Here is a 13,256-nt window from a genome sequence, read left to right as displayed (position 1 = left end):
TCCAGGTACTCACCAGAAAACAGCTCGGGACATTGCATTTCAAATCAAGTAGAGATTCTCTCTTTCCATGAGGGAGAAGAAGTATAAATACATAAATAAATAAATAAATAAAATAATAAAAAAACCAACCAGAAATAGCGTTATCCACAGATGGAAAGACTGAGTTAATAATTTACTGGATTTTCCTCTGTGTGTCTGGATTTCTGTGGACTCAGCTGTGAATTTTTTTTTTCCTTGTTTTACTCAGAAAAACAGAGTGACCATCACAACCCTTTCTTTCTGAATTAGGGGTGGAGAGTAGCTGCAACAGCAGAAGGGGAACAGCAGATTTGGAGGTAAGATGCAGACTAGGAAACAACTGGGCGTGCGTACGGAGGGTAACCTTTCTGTTATTTCTTAAGAAGAGTAAGATAGCACTAATAAATCATTGTAGTAACGCCCCAGGGGACAGCCACGGCAGGGAATGGGTTAGTGCACGCACAGGCTAGTTAGCTGGCACTGCGGTGAGGAGGGGTATGCTGCAGGCTGTGCCAGTATCATTGCTCTTCACGTGGCTCTTTCCTTGCAGGTTGTCAGGCCGGGTTGGCCTCCCACCCAAAGCTCCTGCAAACCTCCCTTTACGGGGTTAACTGACTCTTGTCTTGCTCCTTCCCCCTCCCTCACAATTCTCAAGAGTCTTGCTGTGCCCAGGACTCCAGGAAACATAATTTTTCCAGACCCTCCATCTTTCATCTCCAGAGATTTCCCTTCACTCCCTCCTCCAGCTGACATGCTCCTTGGGAGGAAAGGAAATGACCGACATTCCCTGCCTGGGGAGCCCTGTAACTGGCCAAAATTAGAGCATTTGATGGGAAATCTCAGAGGCTTGTTATTCCACTCATCAGACTTTGGGGATCTCCTATTGGACATCACCTCCAAAAAACAGGGAATTCACAGAACGGATACCTCCCCTGCTGGGCGAGTCTTTAGTAGTATCCTTATTTTTATTAGCCCAAGCCAAACTGAAGGACACAGAAAGCGCTGTTGAATGTCCCTGCTTTCACGGCAGGCTCACGGTTACATCCTGGGTCTCTGCTGTCACCTTCTCTCTTTTGTCACCTCCACCTTTGCCCCTCCCCATCTCTAGCAAGTCTCTCTTTTTGTCCTTCTCTTTAGCAAAGGGCTGCAGGGCCCTGAAATCAGCCCGTCTGCAGTGGGTCTGTACCTTCTGAGCAGACCATCAGTGACAGCCAAGAGCACCATCCCCTGCCCTGCAAACAGCCACAGGTCCTGGGAGCTTGGGCAGGACCGATGAGCCCACAACAGGGACAGGTCATTAAATCTTTTGCTTGCCAGCTCACTTCAAAAGTGGCAGCCCCCTGCAGGATTCATGGTGTCTGTCCTGGTTTGAGGTAAAACAGAACCAACTTTCCGTTCGGTGATTTTGCTTCTTAGCTAAGCCTCTTCTAACTCTCTGATATTAACAGCATATTGTGCCAAAAACTGTTCGTTCTCAGAGTGATAAGAGCAATGTTTACAGCTAGTGCCAAGGAACGGTACGCAGCGAGGCTCTTGCTTATATTTACTGCTGTAACAACCAAGGGCAGCTCATTTTATTATTTGCTCCGTTGGAGTGTCAGAAACAGAAAAGCATAGAGGGGTCCCACCTGCAGGGAGGAGCGGACAGGACAGGTCACCCAAAATTGACCAACAGGGGTATTCCATCCCATCTGCCCCGTGCTCAGTATAAAAGCTGAGGGATCAAAGGGTCAACACTTCCTTCAGTGGCTGAAATCCAAGGAGGACCCTGTCTGTTCATCTGCCTTTGATCCCAATCCGTGAGTTCCTGACTCCAGCTGTGGAATCCAGTTCCCACCCGTCGCTGAGTCCAGTCTGGGACTTCCCCAGTGCCTGCCGGTGACGTCATCCTGGGAGCTTAATACGGTTTTGTATATACTGTATCTGTTTCATTATTTCCTTTTATTATTATTATTAGTATTTCATTAAAGTAGTTTAGTTCCTTCTAAACTCAGAAATGTTATCTCTCCTCCTCCTCTCCATGTGCAAGAGGTGAGGGGCGAGCATCTGTTGACAGCTATTGGCCAATTTGGCCAAAACCACAACAGTGTCACCTGAGGACCCTACTAAAAACTCCCCAGAGTGAAGAAATGAAGGAAGGGTCCCATCCAGTTTGAGGTTGGCCATGTTCTTCCTAAGCACCTCCAAAAGTGATGGAGGAATAGTTGGTACCCCTGGGCTGCCGAGTCCTATGGAGGTCTGCTCCTGCCACTCCCCAGCACTAAGGGTGCAACACAGCTATCCCTATGGGTGAGGGAAAGCCCTCCATCCTGCTTCTGACAGGAAAGCAAGAGGCCAGGTCTAGGAGTCCAGGATGCTCCAGCAATGGGAATGCCAACAGTGGAGGTAGGGAAAAGCAAATATCAGCCAGTTCCCAGGAGCTCAGTATTGTTTCTGTGCCTGGATCTGTGCTAATGAGAGAGGTTTCTAGGGATCAAATCACCAAGACTCCTTCCCTTCCCCCAACTTGCCACATAAAGAGTAAAGGAGAGAATCACAGGTTGGTTTATTTGTAATGGTATCCATATGGCAAGGGGGTATTTTGGCTTTGGGAAGGGGCTTTTTCACTGCCTTCTAGCAGACAGCATGCATCACACCAGCATCATCAGCCCCACAAGTAAACCTGACATGCACAACTCCTCAGCTCTGTCCCAGAGGATACAGTGCCTAGCAGAAAAGCGAAGGAAGGATATAAGCTAAGAGAGACCTTCCTCAGACTGAAGCACAAAGCAGTATGTTCATCAAGGCAATAGTGCTTTGTTGAATCAGACTAATCATAGAATCATAGAATGGTTAGTCAGAAAGGACCTTAAAGATCATCTGGTTCCAACCCCCCTGCCCACGGGCAGGGACACCTCCCACTAGACCAGGCTGCTCAAAGCCCCATCCAACCTGTCCTTGAACAATTCCAGGGATGGGGCATCCACAGCTTCTCTGGGCAGCCTGTTCCAGTGTCTCACCACCCTCAGAGTGGTATTTCTCAGTATTTCTTCCTAATGTCTAATGTAAATCTCCTCTCTTTCAGTTTAAAACGGTTACCCCTCATCCTATCACCGCACTCCCTGATAAAGAGTCCCTCCCCATCTTTCCTGTAGGCTCTGTTCAAGTACTGGAAGGCTGCTATAGGTCTCCCTGGAGTCTTCTCCAGGCTGAACAACCCCAACTCTCTCAGCCTGTCTTCATAGGAGAGGTGCTCCAGCCCCCTGATCATCTTCATTGCTCTCCTCTGGAGTCACTCCAATCAATCAACCACCTCAAAATAAGTCTGCAAAACATCTGCCTAAGTGTGGTTACTCTTAGGGGTCTTCCTCTCAGAACCCCATCTGCCCTTCACTCAGTGATTCCTTGGCTGCCTCTGCCTTGTGCTTGTGTATGGTAACCAGATGGATTCACTAGCAAAACAGCCCATCTAGACTAACAGCAGCAAGAAGAAAGAGTGTTTTGCATGAACATCAGCAGAGGCATTCAAAAGTGCACTTGATCAAACACACAGATGAGGGGAGCACGCTGTATTTGAGCACAGCAGAAATGCTCCAGGTGGTCTTTTCCCCTCCTGAATAACCTACACGATTCTACAGAATGGTATCCTTCCTAGGGAAACCTTAGCCCGTCTCACATAAACCATTCTGGTCTTGGCCTCCAAAAGGAGATGCCAGATGCTACGACTATGTGGTACGTTGTGACCAAAGGATGCATACATTTCAGGCCAAGATACTGTGGCTTTGTGTTTTTGGCTTCCTTAGACACTGGCATCCTCCTGTAAAGTGCCCTGTACAGCTTTCCCCTTTTCATGTGTGTCTTCTTTCTTCTGCTACGGATGGGTCAGACTGGACTGAAACTGCACTCCAGATACCAAGCCAGTGCGAGGCTACGGGGAAGGAACATTTAGTCAATAGCCTTTGGTTTTTTGGTAGGGTAAATAGCAGCTTTTTACAGCCCTACTAGTGTCTGGAAAACTTGAGTCAGAGGAGGACTTCTGCAGCTACAACTGTGACTGCACTGACACGCAACAAGCAGCCTTCAGAGTCAGGCAAACATAAGGCACGTCACCCCACTGTCCTTCCCAAAATGAGATCATTACGGCTCACAACTCTGGGACATTCATACAGCAGCCACTGTCTGAAATGCTGCAGCCAAAGAGGGAGTCAACATGGCTGAGAAGAAAAGTACTAATAAGATCTGCTTTTTCTGCTTAAACAAAGCTGCAACAGGAGTGGACAACAAACAGATGGAAACTGCTGGGCACATCCATATCCCTCCCCAGCTCTCCACAGGCAGTGAGCACGCATCGGTCACAAATGACAGGTGGAGGGTTAAATGGTGACAATTAAGCACGTTTCAGTGGGGCAGAGCAAGCCCAGCCAATGTGAAGAGATCGATACCAACTGTGGTCGGATGTGGAAGGTCTCTGCAGGCAGGTCTCTTGGCAGATTTCCTAAACAAAGGAAGACACCGTTTGTTCCCACAGCAGAAAATAGGAGCCAAAGTTGAAGAAGACTCAAGCTGGAGGTATCATGTGTCCGGCTGGAGCATGACACCAGAGACAGCCACTCTCTGGGTGCAGCACCATAGTAACAGCTGCAGTTTGCAGTCCAGACGGCTGTATCACCAGGCCGGGGTGGGGGGAAGAACATTTTGTCCTTCTGTAGATGGTTTTCTGGGGCAGCCTGCCACACAAGGCAGCTGGACAGCCTCCTGGGCTAACATCGGCCTTGAAGTGTCATCTGAAGAGATGGAAAGCCCTAGAAAAGCAAAAGCCCTAAGGTGCCTGGGGGGATGGATCGAGAAGGGACGCATAGCTTTGCATCAGGTGACCGTGAGTGTATGTATGGCTGGCGTTACCCACTGAAGCTGTTGGGTCGAAAACGGGCTACAGGGAAAGACTCCCGTCCTCTCTTCTCATGTAAATCTCCTGCAGTTTCCTGCTCCTCTCCAAAGCAGGACCCCAGACCTCCTTTCAAACTCTTCCTCTCTCCCTCTTCCCTCCCCAGATGTCAACCTCGGCGTGCATCCTCTAAATTTCCACCCTCTCCTGTACCACCCCACTTCCTCACAACCAGCCCCACCTCTTGCTTCTCACAGCTCTGGCCCCCTGCAGCGCCCAGACTCAGACCCCAACACAGGCACTCTCAGTCCCCTTGCCCTCCTGCCATATACCACTGCTACCCCCCCCGGAAAGGGTCCCAGCCCCACTGCTGTACACCCCCAGTCTTGTGCTCCCTACCTCCCCTGCAAACATTTATATTGTTATTGCTCTTTCCCCAGCTAATTATTCATTCCCACCCTGTCCCTGGCCAGAAACCAACCCCCCATCAGTGAAATTGGTGCACAGGCTCGACATTCAGCATTACCTCAAGCAGCAGGAAAGCTGTAGGAAGTTTCCACCCACCCCACTCTCACTCCTGCCCACCATCTGGAAGTTGTGCCAAATGCCACATCTAGTCAGGCCCACCCCGTGCAGGCAGAATGCTTGAGCCGAGAAGCATCATTTTCCAGCTGAGTTTTTTTTCTACGTTTTCCCCAAATGAATTGCTGCTATCACCTTTGCTCCCACCGCCCTTTACTCAGCTTTACTTTTCCATCCACAATTGGATAAAAGATCTCCTGCCTGCTCCGGTGCTATAGCCCTCAGCATTAGTTTTCAACATTTCCATACATCTTCCTCTGCACCCCAGATAACTGTAATAAAAGCCAGGCTAGAAGGCTATAGAGCATCTAGGTCTTTTCTTCCCCTTACTTTCAGGAAATCCTCACCAGGAATGCAGAAGGCATAAAATGGTCAATACGATACTCTAGCATGGAGATCCAATCTCCTGCAAAGCAGGTTTTTATCTGAACAACCGAGGGTGTTGGTGGGCATTGCCTGTCATTTCCCACTTCCTATCACTCACCATCTCCACGTGGATCCAACGTCTACAGGTGAAACAGATGTGCTGCTCCTGACTCCCTCGAATCCAAAAATCCTTCTTTATTCTATTTCCAAAAGCTTGATTTATTTTTTTTCCCTTCAGCATCATACCAACTTTTTACAACTCCATCAAACCAGCTTTACAACTCCACAGCTATCCGAAGATCAAATCCAAGTCCAAATTCATCCCAAGGGAAAAGGCCACTCACTCCCACAAGTATATGTTCCGATCCTTCACAATTCTTTTCCATTTATATTTTTAAATTAGGATGCTGTATTTTTGATAGCTGGTGCCAAAGCAACATGCTGTTTTCTTCCATTTCCTTGATGTCAGAAGAACTTGTCTCCTGACTTGAAGAGCTTGGTTATTCCTGTTTTCTGAGAGAAGCAGAAGATGACGAGGTACATATGGTGATGAAGTGATAACTATCTGAGACAGTTGTGAGAGATACAAGCTTGTTCAAAGCCTGCTGGAGTCAGTGGAAAGCTATCACTGACTGCTTTGGCCTCTGGAGTCTCCCTTGGTTCTAAAAGCTTTAGGTTCTTCCCAAGCTTTTGATTTTCAATGGCTGTCCTAAAAGTAAATTTTTAGTCTGATTCCGATCCTGCCGAGCACATTCAGCCTTTACTGCTTTGAACAGTAGTGGCAAAGAGTCCGCTGTGCTCAGGATAAGGCTGTTGTGCGAGTGTTTTTCCAGGGCAGGACAAACAATTCTTAATTATAGTTTTTCATACTGACAGACTTCTCTGAAGTGCAGGGTGCGCACTCATGAATTAATCCTCCTACATCCCCTGTCAAAAAGGCAAACCCTAGCAATCTAACTTCTCAGATGAAACAACCGAGGTCGAGGAGTTAAATGACACGATCAAGCCACAGATGCAAGTGAGTGTTACAGTCAATAGTAGAAGGCTGCTCTTTGCATAGCAATAAACCAGATGTCTTTCAGCTTGGCGCCTCTCAGTCCCCACGGAAGATAGTCACATACATGAAATTAGGCAGGCACATGAATGCTTTATAAAACTGGGACCCAAATATCTCACATTCACATTTACATTTTTAGACACTGACAGACACAGTGCTGAAGCATGAGCTCCAGTGCATTTACCACATCCGAAAGTGGCCACAAAATCACCAGCCAGTCCAGCTGTCTCAGGAGTGAGCTTTGCTCAACTGAGCCTTCAAGGAGGGCCTGAATTTCCCTGGGCTGCCTGAGCTTGAGCTGTTGGAACTGGGTGGAAAAAGAGGAGAATGATATTCTGAGGCTCTCAGGTTTGTCCCTTCTTCCCCCTGCTTGGATGGGAAACACCTTTCAGTTGGTGACCTCAGATTAATAAACCTGACTCATGTCTTGGAATTGAGTTTGAGGGGATTATCTGTGTTGGATGGGAGATTTTTGCCTCTTTTTGCAAGTAGGTATTTGTCATTGTTAAGCAGCTCCCTTGGTACCAACAAAAGATCACTGTTTTCTGTAGGTAAAATATAAAGGTCCAGATTTTCCAAAGAACTCCTCATGCAGCAGTTCTTTAGATACACCTATAGTAGGCAGACGGATTTGCACTGGAGGTTGGCAACAGCCAAGAGAACAATGGAAAACCCTTCTGCTTCCCATAATGGGAATGTGATTATTGCTAAAATAACTTGCTTAAATAATGGCCTTACCTAAATAATGGCTTTGATCTCCAAAGAAAACAAATACTGCAGACTTATGATGACACAAACCCACCATATCTTCTGGTGGCATGACAGGAATGCTTTTTGCATTTCCTGTGTCGTCCCTGCATTTCCTGCAGGGAATGCATTTTTTCAATGTAATGTGAACACTTCAAAGGCAATCTTTGTATCAAGGCTATTGGCCTCAAGCCATACACCTGCACTTGGTGCAGCCTGAGGATTTGCAGGTACCTCACCGAGGGTCTCTTCTGGGTATAAAACAGTTAAACACATGAAAAGAAGCATTGTGCTATGTGCACTGAAGTAACCTGGCAAAATGAGATTGACAAATCTCATTTGGCAATTTTCTTTTTTTCTTTTTTTCTCTTTTGAAAGCCGTGTTTGAATTAAATAGGGCCAGATCTCTGCGATCCAAGGGATGCTTTACAAGAATTGGCAGGGGTTGGCCATAGACTCCAGCAATTTACTTTGGCCAGTGTGTGTGGCTGCAGATCTGGTAGAGGAAGGTATTGGAAGTGAACAGATCGATATCATCTGCCTTAAGGGCCACCACAAGCATGGGTTTTCCTATAGATCAGAGCCCATAGGAGGTCTCGGAGATGGTAGCATGCACACCACGCAACCTGTTGTCTATGACTAATGGATCTCAAGCCACCAAGGTCTTCTCTAAAGACAGAAAGACAAACCACCAGTCAAAAACTCCCTGCATGGACTGCAGTCATCCTTAGGGGATGACACTATGTAATTCAAATGATATTGTAGTGACAGATTGGACAACTGTGGGGAAAATTCATACCCTTGCAGTCGATTGGAGAATGAAAGCCATCCTGAAGATGAACGCAGTGGAATGCTTTCAGAGACCATAGCATATTGCCGTAAATAATGTACAGTACAGACCACCCAAAACTATTAATATAACTACCGTTTACCCTGTGGGAGAGACCAAAAGGTGCAGAATGCTTTTTAAGCATTGCTCTTTACTCAGAAAGTCCCCAGTTCAATCCAAGTGATGTTTTCTTAAAAGCCAATGTTTTGCTATGACTCACATGACAAGGAGGCTAATAAAGTTGTCCTGGAAGGCAATACTTTGTACTGAGATTCTACAGTTCCCCCCTTGCCATGTCCTTCAACCCATCACCTTAGCTTCTCCCTTTCATCCCAAAGAAGGTACCATCAAACGTGATGACCAACCCCAGTCCTTCTGAATTCAGTCCCGTCCTTCAGCCACGAAGGTGTCTTCATCTCCAGTGCCCACAGTCTGCTGGAAGCAGTACTGAGAGCAGTGCTGAACGCTGGATCGATGAGGATTCAATTGGACCAGCCTGGGCAGGGGTTTTACGTTGTGTGGCACACACCCCCAAGAAGTACGCTGGATTTGCCATCCCGGTTTCTGAGGTGCAGGCTTTCTCCTGAGTGCCTGACTTGACCAATTCACAGGCAGCAATAATTTGATTAAACAGCGCTTGTTTTAGCCTTGTTTTCTAAGAAAACAAGAGCTTATGTGGTTACGCTACCTGTTATCTGTTTGTTCATCTGTCTGCTTCCCGTAATATCTTTTGAACTGGTTAGTGAATTTCAAACAACAGTAGGACAGAGGTCATAGGGAAAATGAGGTTAATGGAAATCTGCACTTTATTAATGCTATTAATGCTAGTTTCGAGAGAAAGACAGGGAGAAGCATATCCCTTTGGGCAGCAGTGAGCACTGGCAAGTGGTCCATTCATCTAGGCACTTTTTTTGCCTGCCAGAGGTACCCACCAGGACACAAATGGGAGATGGCAGACACTGATAGGAATGCATGAGGTAGGGCCAAAAGTGTGAAGCCGTAAGAATGGAGGCTTAACAAAACATTATACTTTTTGCTACCATTGGTAGAAGCTCCTTGTGATTCATGTGCCCTGCTAACAGGCAAACAAGGACATCGTTTTCTTGGTGATTCAACACCAACAACACAGCTGGTCCCTTTGAAATTCTGCCAGCTCCAACTAGAGGCCTCCTTCATTTTCTTTGCTGGAAGAGGGAAGAGCTCCTGGTTACCAAAGGGCAACTCTTTGGTAAATACCCAGATTGCTGCCTCAGCATCACAGACAGAGAAGGTATTATGAAGAAAACAGCTGAACCAAGTTCTGGCATGGCATTCACTGTTGACTGCCCTTTCCTGAGTCTGTGTCAATCCCAGCAAGAACTTTTTTGCGGCATACAGGGCACAGAGCTCCATTGCGATGTTTAACCCTGAGGCATCGCTGGTTGTTTTGGTAGTCACTCAAAATGTAGAAGGCTCTTGTGGGCTTTCAGTGACAAAGGACTGGCTCTTGGCAGTAGCTGCTTGTTATCACACTAAAAATCTCAATGTATAAATATGAGTTCATTTCTCTCAGAAATTGACATTATCTTAGACAAGATGTAGGGGGTGAAGCCAGAAAGCCAGGTGGTCAAAAACATCTCAAACTTCTTTAATCAGCCATCTAGCATTTCAGAATTTGAGGAGGGATGGTGATGCATGAGTACATTGCTCAGCATTTGGTCAAAGCGTCACCATTTTACGCAAAGGTTTTTTTACTGGTTTTGCCCCCAACATGTCAAATAATTCCTCAGAGCAGAGGGCAGAGATCTGCCACATCCCGGCTGGCTGCAGACTGAGGTGTTCTTTGAATTGTTTTCCCTTTCATGCTGCTTGAGCTCTGCGTGTCTCACAGACTGTTACTCTGTGGTCCATATTCCACAGGTTAAAAATACTAATCTAGCCCACACGAGCTTTGTAAACGCGTGAACACTATTTTAACCACCCCTATTATTTCCAGGCCTGAATATCCTACTTTCTCCCAGGCAATCTTTTCAAATGTTTCAGTACCTTACCAAGTGGAAAACATCTAATCTAAATTTCCCTTCCTGTAATTTCAGCCTGCTGCTTTTACCTTATCCACCATGGACAGAGAGAACAGATTATGCCTTTCCCTCCTGAAGCACTCTTGTAATTACATGGAAAAGGATCATATGACCCCCAAGTTGCCTCTTTTCTAAATTAAAACAACCCTGGCTTTTGTTCATCCTTCCTTGTAAGTCCTGCTGCCTGTGTAACTTGTTTGTTTTGAGATAGGCCTACCTGCTGGATAAAGCAAAAGCGCAAACAGTCTACCTTCTCATTAGAGCTGAGCAGGGATTACTGCCACCAAGTGTGAAGAAAATGTTCTGGTCTTATAGACCATACATTTTTGGGACCCGGAGCTAGAAATACCTAGATTCAAATGCAAGTTCTGCTGCTGCCAGTCTGTCTGATCCTAGGTAAATTGAATCCCAGTTCACAGCTCCTTCACTTGACAGACAGCTCTGGAAATAACAATTTGCTTAACTTAGCATAGCAGGACCAAGGTAACGTAAAGTTGAGACTGTGCAGATGTTGTAAAGTCTGGTGGAAGAGCTCACTGTTATTACAGACGTCCATGTGGATAGGTGTTCTCTTTTAGAAGTTATTTTAAAAACTTTGCTCTGAAATACTACAGGTGTCTTTAAAAATCAAAGTTCTTTGAGAGTGACTACATCAAAGTGCTGGCATATCAGTAGCTTCCAAGTAAATGTGGGGAAGTGCAGGACTTCAGAATACCAGGAATCCCATGGGTAAGTATTGATATATGAAGCCCTCCAAGTGAATGATTAAACCGATTTGCCTGACATCGCTGTGACTCATGGATTTCCTAGTATCAAACCAGCGGAGCCTGCTGTGAGGATTCTCCCTACAGTAGGTGTAGTCCTCCTCCCTAGAAGATGATTAGGAGTATCAGAATGCTTTCTGGTTCAGGCTGGTCTTTTTATTTTTGTATCGCTACAGGACAGATCCACATGGAATCACTCAAACGCTTACTGATAAGACTTTTCTTCCAGACTGGAACTTTCTACACAATCACCTTCCTTTAGTTGTATTGGCCAAGAGACTCTGTATCAAAGCTTTGCTCAGAGTTTTATAGGGTTCCTAACTTAAAAAGAGAAGGATTTGGTTTATTCTGGTTTTAAGACATTAAATTATAAGAGAGATCTCTCTGCAATAACAATCAGAGAGAATGCCGTTCCACAGCATTTTCTGAGATAGTTGGGGCATATTAAAAGACATTAAAAGTTTTTACTCTTTATTGAAAGGATGACTCCCACATGGGTAGATGTAAGCAAGCGAAAATAAGCCTGTTATTTTTTTGTAAAATGGAGTGGGCACTGATGTAAGTTACAATGTCCAGGTGAGCCAAGTCCACTTGCATTCTTCACATTCCACGTCCACTCAACTTGTATCTGTCAACCTGCAGTTTATTCAGGCGCTACGTTCGCTCCTGTGTGGCAGCAGGAGTGCTGAGGTGAATTTCACAGCTCCTGTTGCCCAGTGCCACTCTAGGGATTGCTTTGAGGAGCACAGTGGCAGAACTTGTCTGTTCTGCTCCCAGCCTCCCTATTCTTAGCCCATCAGTTTATTTAACTGAGCTATACCCTGCTCAGCACGTTCAACCTGTGTCAGCCATGTCTTACTCACAGATAGATGAAGTAGTCCAGCCTTCAGCTGTGCTCATGGCACCAGGATTCAGATGGGAAGGACAGATGGTGATGACGCCATCCTGGACAGATGCGGAGGTAGCTGACAAGTACTGCTGCAAACTTCCCTTGTGTGATTAGCATAGACCTGCAGCTCATTACCCTAAGGAGCAGCAGTGCCTCCTGAACTTTGGCGAGAGACATTGTATAACAGGGGAACTTCTCATCTTGCAATACCAAGAAAAGCAAGTTTTCCAAGGCTTGAGGGAAGATGAACTAAGACAGAAGCAGAAGTCTATTATCAGTACTCATTTCAATGCAACTCCAGCCAAAGGAAGCCTTGAAAGTGGTTATTTACAGAGACTGGAAGAGGGAACAACTTTTCCAGGCAAGTGGGACAAGACTGGTTTTCTACAGGAAAGAGATGTTTATCTAAGCAATGCATCAATAATTAAGAGAGGAGAGTTACTGGAGTTGATAATTCAGCCTTTCTTAGAAATCTCACACATTATTTGGGGCTTTTTGTTTATGAAAAATCCTCCAGGATTTAACCTCAAACTGGAGAGTTGAATTAGGGCACAGGAGCTTGCTCTCAACAAAAGAGCAACAAGACTTGCAGCCTCTAACCCCAAGGAGGCCAAGCACAGCCCTCGCAGAGTTCCTTTCATTAACACAGCCATTGGGACTTTCGCTGCAGGCTGTGGGTCAATGTCATAAGTGGTATTACTGGTATTACAGCGGATCACAGATAAAGAGATAAAGAACAAAATACCTAGAAATTACAGGCTTACTATGTGCCAGCATTGATGGCTCTCCACCCAGGTTAACCAGGCCCACAGCAAATCAGCAACGCTTTCCTTCCACGTTAGGCATTGCGGGGGTCAGGCAGGGAAAAAGGGGTCAGCACAGGGAAAAGGGGCCAGCGGGTCAGTCAGGGCTTCCCCCTGGCACAACCACAGGAACAAGACAATGCGAGGGGATGCACTTGTCTGAGAGTAGCCTGCTTGCACTCATCTTGGACCCAAGGTGGGAAAGGGTAAAAGAAATCACCCAAGAAAGGAAAGTGGTCCCTATTAGCTTCCCCTCTCTCTTATGCCTGCCCAGGAC

This window comes from Chroicocephalus ridibundus, chromosome Z (assembly GCF_963924245.1).
Source record: "Chroicocephalus ridibundus chromosome Z, bChrRid1.1, whole genome shotgun sequence".
Taxonomy (NCBI): Eukaryota; Metazoa; Chordata; class Aves; order Charadriiformes; family Laridae; genus Chroicocephalus; species Chroicocephalus ridibundus.
The sequence above is the reverse complement of the archived record's forward strand: the minus strand, read 5'-3'. Positions refer to the sequence as shown.